Raw genomic sequence first — 7,456 nt, 5'->3', positions numbered from 1 at the left:
GTGAAGTTAGGATTCTCAGTCACTTCAATTTCCATAGCATCTTCAGCTACCATTTCTTTATCAATAACAAATTCTTTAGTTTCCTCTGAATCATCAATTTTACTAAAATCAGCAACCAACTCTTTCTCCACAACAACCATATTTTCTGTCAGTGCATGGTTTGTGACTGGTGATTTGCAGTTAAAGTATTCGAGGTTAAATTATTCGAGAGCTACGAAAAATGAGGAGTCTGTTAGTGCATGGTTTTGGTGTCCGTAGCAATCGAATAAATTATAGGTTGTCTAGTCTTTATATTTAATGTATATTTAATGTAAAATGGCCCATTCGCTATGGATTGTGTAGCGAATGAGGTCCATTCGTTATAGACTAGACTGTTAGCTAACTTATAAGCCCATTCGTTATGTAATATAATGAATGGAGGCCCCATTCTTTATGAAGGCATAACGAATGATGGCTAGTTCGTTAAGTTATTACCCATTCTTTATGGAAGCATAACGAATGGTTTCTACTTCGTTACTAAAATATAACGAATTAGATTAACTTAACGAATGGGAGCTTTGGCCTATAAATAGGTAGCTCCCATTCATAATTAAGTTAGAGAGCGTGTGTACATAGATAGAGAGAGATCTAAGTTATTATTATCCTCTCCATAAGTTATTCTCCACAATAATGTATTCAGGTTAATTCATTATAGATCAATAAAATATATATTTAACGTATCGATCTCGTGTTTATCGGAATTGATGCTTCGGTTTAGCGGCTAGATCCGGGCTCTATGACGTTCTCTCATTTTCCTTTGCTACCAACATACCCACCTTAACCTCCTTATCAATACTCTAATCAATCCCATCTTTCACAAGCTCAAAAATATTTTCTTGAAAATATTGGTTCCATTTAAATCCCTCGTCACCTTGTGAAGCATGACAAGCTTTAGTTTGAGAAATAGAAGTTTCACTTGGTTTCTTGTTGTTGGAAACAAACAGATGAACTTGATTTGATGAGTGTCGGTGATATATAGCTTGCTTGTTGTACTCCCTTCCAAATGGATTAGACCCATTGTAATCCACTTCTTTATTGGTACATTCTCTCTTGAAATGTCCCCTTTCTTTGCACTTGAAGCATCTAACATTCGACTTATCAAAACCAACATTTGATGTAGCTCCATCAACACAATTTCTCCCAGTTATTTCCTTAAACTGTTGTGCCCTTCTTACCACACTTGCCATACACCATCTTATATCAAGCATCTCCATTTCCTCATGATTTATTTGATCATAATCTTCTTTGGCATGTTGAAGATGTCAATTCTCCCAAATTCAAATGATTCCATAACTAAACTAAAGAATCTCGTATGCTTTTTTACATTATCAGCAGTCAGCCCATTTGCATTCTTGATGTTGACATTAATATCACATTGAAGAACATCAGGGTTTTGGGTTTTGGATTGTTGAGATTGTTGATCAGGTGTCATGGTGCTTGAATAACTACTTGCAAATTGAGGAGTTTGTGAGAAACTTTATTGACTTCCCACAAAAGCAGCTCCCACATTAACGGTATAAAGAGCAGTTTGAATCTTTGGGTTTCGAGTAGACAATGATGGTGAGTTCTTGTAGTAGAGACAAATGTCCTGAGTAGCAGTTGAAGTCTTCATCTTATATTTCTTCCTCAGCTGCAGTTATTGAACTTCCTGTTTTTCAATGAATCTAGCTAAGTTTAGCCTTACATAAGCAACATTGTTAGATTATTTTATCGTGATAAATGTTCCCCATTCCTCACGCAGTGCATCATCTATTTTTTCAATATACTCATAATCAGGCTTTTCAATTCCTAGGATTTTCATCCCATTCACAAAATGGAAATAACTCTCAATTATTACTCACCCTTAACCATGGTAAAGATGAAAACCTCCTTTTTCAATAATGTCATATTGCTCTTTCTCATATAAGGATTTCCACGGTCTTTATTCAACAGATCTTGCTAGATGGAATAATTTTAGTGCATGATTTGTTTCATGTAACTGATCAAAGAGGCTAGGGGTAGGTTAATCAATAGGCTATAATGTAATATGTCCCATTCTTTATGGATTGTATAGAAAATGGGGTCCATTCGTTATTTAAGGGTGCCCATTCATTATGAAATGTAACAAATGGGAACTCATTCATGACGGGAATACCCCATTCGTTAGTGATGATAACAAATGGGGACTCAGCCCTAAATAGGCAATTCATGTTCATTAGGCATGGTTACTATTTGATGTAATTTAATAGTGATTAAGTGTGTTATTGAGAAAATTGATGATGGAATCGTATTCGTTGTTGAAATCCAAAGCTTCGTGTTGAATTTGTTGGTTTATTATGATGACTTGATGAATGCACCATGGGTTAAGCTTGGATTTGCAATTTCCAGCCATGATAACTGTTTTTCCGACCAATGTAACAGTCTTTTCCGGCGAGTTGAGCTTTTCCAGATTCTACAGTTACTGCTCTAACCACTCATTCGTTAAATCATTGTACCCATTCGTTATGGGTTCTTAACGTATGAGACATTCGTTAAAAAGGTTTAACGAATGTGGATATATTAAAGAATGAGATGTCATTCGTTTAATTCTCTAACGGATGACATCATTCTTCAACGGGCTTAACGAATGTGGTTATTTTTAACGTATGAGGCACTGTTTTAGATAATGAGAGACTGTTTAACAAATGCGATCAGGTCAACGTATATGGATAACGAATGAAGCCTCATTCATTCAATGTTAATGTAAATAAAAATGAGTATTTTGGAAAAATATTCTTAAACGAATATTTTCTGTGATATTTTAATATATGAGGAACTCTTTTTTAAAATTTTGGTGACATATTTTTCTGGCTGACGTTTCAGGCGTATTTACTGCCGAGGGGGAGACCACGATTAATTTAAAGAGGAGTTTATTAGATAGTTTTGAAGATTTGTTCAGGACCTTACCGAATTTGTCAATAAAAGAGGAGATAAAAATTTCAAATGAGTTTATTTGGCTTGTATCTTCCTAAGTTTGCAAGGATTTCTTGAAAAATTACTGCAATTCGGGTGGTAATTCATGTTTGCAAAGCTACATTTGTCTGAGTTCAAGACTGCAATTGTTCTTCGATTTCTAATTGAGTTGTTAAAGATGGAATCCTGACTATGTGGGATACAAGTGTCTATTCGTTTACTTCTTTCTGGAGGAATTTGATCCTAACTATGTTGACTACGAGTATTCAGCGGATTACTTCTATTGAATGGGACAATTCTTGAATGGGTTGATTTTGTTGAAGAATGCTATACGAGTATTGTCATTAGATTGAAAAATCTGATTGTTCAGGATTGATTAATAGATGAATCAATAGATGCTGGAACTCTGCATCATATGCCCAAACATTAGTGCATCTAAGAGAATGGGATGTAAAAGAGCTTCAAAGTATGATATTTTGGGATAGACGTTATCAAGAGAGGGAAAACCAACATGAAATATTTTGAATGATTGGGTTGTTCAAGAAGATGTGTGACAGGGTCAAATGTAAAGATATGTTTGCTTTACTTGTGCAGATGGATAGTTGATAACTTGATGCTAATTTTTGAAAGAATGAACCATATCATATGTCAGTTGGATGATCAGGATGATCACCTGGAGTTGCTTACTTGAAGGGGGAGATCTGATATGAGAAACTACAAGTTATTAGTTTGCTAAAAAGACTTAAATTCGTCTATATGCACAAGCCCGATAATCATCAGTCAAGGGGGAGTTTGTTAATGTATTTATCATGACTGAAGATATGCAGTTAAAGTATCAAAGTTTAAAGTATTCGACAGCTACGAAAAAGGGGAAATCTGTTTGTGCATGATTTGTTGTCCATAGCTGATTGAAGAGGCTAGGGGTATGCTAGTCAATAGGCTATAATGTAATATGTTCCATTCTCTATGGATTGAATAGAGAATGGGGTCCATTCGTTATTTAATAATGCCTATTCATTACGAAATGTAACGAATGAAAGCCCATTCGTTACGGGAACAATCATTCGTTAGTGACATATAGTTAATGAGCTGAGGCCTATAAATAGGCAGTTCTCGCTCATTGATTTTAAGAGATCCGTCATTAATTTCTTAATGTGATGTTACCATTCCGGATTCTCTCTATAATGTATTCATTGTTAACGCATGTTATCAGTGAAGTAGTCGTTTAACGTATCATCTCGTCTATCATATTGATGTATCGTTTTAGCGACTAGATCTTGGTTCGTATAACTACGTTTAACGTATTCTCAAATGGTATCAGAGCAAAGGGTTGCTCGTGATACCTCAAATCACTTCATAATTCTGATCAAGATGATGTTCTTCGTATTCTTCAAGTTTTGATCACGTTTTGTCAAAATTAGAATGATTTAGTGGATGTTTAATGTAATTATCTGTTAGTGCATAATTTGTTGTCTGTAGCTGACCGAAGAGGCTAGTGGTAGGTTAGTCAATAGGCTATAATTTAATATGGCCCATTCTCTATAGATTGTATAGCGAATCGGTTCCATTCGTTATTTAAGGATGCACATTCGTTATGAAATGTAACGAATGAGAGCCCATTCATTACGGGAACACTCATTTGTTAGTGATGTATAATGAATGAGCTGAGGACTATAAATAGGTAGTTCCAAGTTCCTTGAGCTTAAGAGATCTGTCATTATTTATCCCTAATGTAATGTTACCATGCCGGATTCTCTGCATAATGTATTCTTCCTTAATGTATCAATAAAGTAATTGTTTAACGTAATCACCTCATGTGTACGTATCATGTTATGCAATCGAATCCTGTTCATATAACGTATAATAACGTTTTCACAAATAATATAATCAGGTGCAGCCGTCAATGGTCAGAGGGATATTTAGAGGTGTCACAACAATGTGACATAAATATTCTATTTATTGGCATCTAACATTCCTTCTAAAAACTCTAATTATTACAAAACATTCTAAAATTATTACAAGTGTAAAACAGCTGTTCGAGCAAACATCTTAATTGACGAGCAGGGCTCCATTGACCTTGTTAACCTTGAGTAGGCTCGGAACATTGCATCGAGTTGGTCCATACTTTGCTCGGAAAGCTTCAATCTTCACGAGCAAACCAAACTTTGCTCGAAAAGCTCCTACAAGCAAACAAGTCCTTGCTCGAATCTCTTTAGCCTTTACTTAGATTTATTTGAACTACCTTAGTATACTCGGGTACCGTAGACATGCTCAAGGCCAAATCATGCTGGGAGTAACACTTAGATAAATTTCGATAAACTCCCTACCAGCATACTTGAGATTCTTTATTATTACATATCTTGCTCGACCCACTAAGCTTCTCGTGAACTCAATATAAGCTAAGTATATCAATGGTTTTATCGATAGTAAACCTTATTTGATTCCAGAACAACCTAGCTCGACGAAGTGCAGCTTGCACGAAGAAATCGGTTAGAAGATTCCTGAAGTAGTATCCTGCTCGGATAGGATACCGTGCTCGAGAACGTACTTTCCTTACTCGGAGTGCTTGAGATTTCTCGATTTCCATGCTTAGACAAATCCTAGGAGGTTGAGAAGATTTTAATCTTTCCTTTAGACCCAACAATGCTTTTATGGAGTGGCATAGTGAGCTATCCGTAATGAAGACTAGCTTCCCTTTAGAAATTTATGTTTGTTTATGTTTAGTTAAAGACAACCTGTTTTATTTTATTTTTTTGTGACCCTAAAATGATTTCACTGCCTATGTTTAATGATTTTTTCTGGGTTGAGAACTATGTTTCATGAGTTGACTAATTCAACGATAAAACTACTCGAGTTTAGGGCATTTTATTAAGAACGAATATCATTGATGGCACAGTACTAGCATATGAAGTTCATCAATAATTACCAACATAAAGTAATTAAAAAAAATTATCATTAGCTATGTAAAGTCTGAGATTTGTGGACAATCTTTTCAATTAAACAATCTATAAGAATTGCCAGGATTGGAATAAGATTTTTTGAATTAAAGAAGTTTCGTAGGAGTTAAGCTAGTTTCGTAGAGCTTCTCTGCAAAACTAGAAACAACTCAATTTTCAAAACTATGATTGGTGTGTTGTATAACTTCATTATATTATGAGAAACTTACGTGTTATCCATTAAAAGATGGTTCACTCAGATAACAAGGCTCAAGGGGCTATAAATAGGAAAGTAGGGCTACATTTGTTGGAGTTTGTTTTTTTGTATGTGAGAGCCACTACCCCGGGAAATCTCTCTTAGGGTGGAAGAAAGTTATGTAATAATTCTATTATAATACACATCATTTTCGAAATCTTTGTTTTTTTTATCTACTATCTATTTCCTCATTTATGTTTGATTGTGTTTTGGCTCACACCGATCAGTTTCTATCTTCTTTAACAAGAACAAGCTAAAATCAAGGTCCAATGGGAATTGTTTGTACTTATGCTTCTATATCTTAAGTCTTGATATGTATTAGAAGCAGTTGCAAATGTATTTTTTATTGTATATAGCGCATAAGTCATATACAATGTATAAGACTTATACGACGCATATGTTATGCGACGGATAAGACTTATGCGGCGTATATGATTTTTTCATGTCTATAAATAGGTGTTAGGACTTATGTGCTAAGTAGTGGTCATTGAAGAGTACAAGAGCAGTAATAGTGTCAGAATTTGATTCTACTTGGGTTGTTTTGATAATATATGAAGAGTTAAAGAGAATACTTGTGTGTTTCACATTTTAATGGATTCCGCACATTGATTGAAGAGTAGATATTGTTATATTTTGTGCTACATCGATCCAACACGTCATAAGCACGTCTCTACAAGTGGTATAAGAGCTTATGGGCTCTATATTTGCTTAGAAAACACAACATTCACTTCTTTTTTATCTTCTTTCTATCATATTAGAAGAATTTAGTGTCAAATTTCTACCAAAACTTCACAAGATGTTCAACTACTAGCCTACATCAATCCTTCAAAGTTTCAGATTCAATTACCATTGTTTTCATCTTCTAAAGTGAAAAATGTTTTCAGGCGCATAACTTTCTTGTAGCATATAACACTTATATGCCACATAAGTTCAACGCATAAGTAACATATTCGAGAGTGAAAGTCATATACGCTAAACCTTGTGAAAGGACACCTGAAACGCTGGTGACTTATTTGTGTGACGAAATATATGTGTCAATAAGACTTATACGTGGAATTGTTGTTGGTTTCAATATGCGCAATATGAATGCATTAGTTTCTCAACCATCAAGCCTGCTTCAAAATCTTAACTTGGAGAATTAACTGGGAACATTAAACAAGCCTCCGAAGTTGTTTAAGATGGAAGATTATTCTTCTTGGGATGACAGATTTGAGACTTATGTACAAGCTCTCAACTACGACACATGGATTGATGTCGAGGAGGAATACATCATCCCAAAGAACGAGAATGGAAC

The sequence above is a fragment of the Bidens hawaiensis genome, unplaced genomic scaffold (genome assembly GCF_021521415.1).
Source record: "Bidens hawaiensis isolate Kalapana, Puna unplaced genomic scaffold, B.hawaiensis_p1.1 tig00004007_1, whole genome shotgun sequence".
NCBI classification, from domain to species: Eukaryota; Viridiplantae; Streptophyta; class Magnoliopsida; order Asterales; family Asteraceae; genus Bidens; species Bidens hawaiensis.
The sequence above is the reverse complement of the archived record's forward strand: the minus strand, read 5'-3'. Positions refer to the sequence as shown.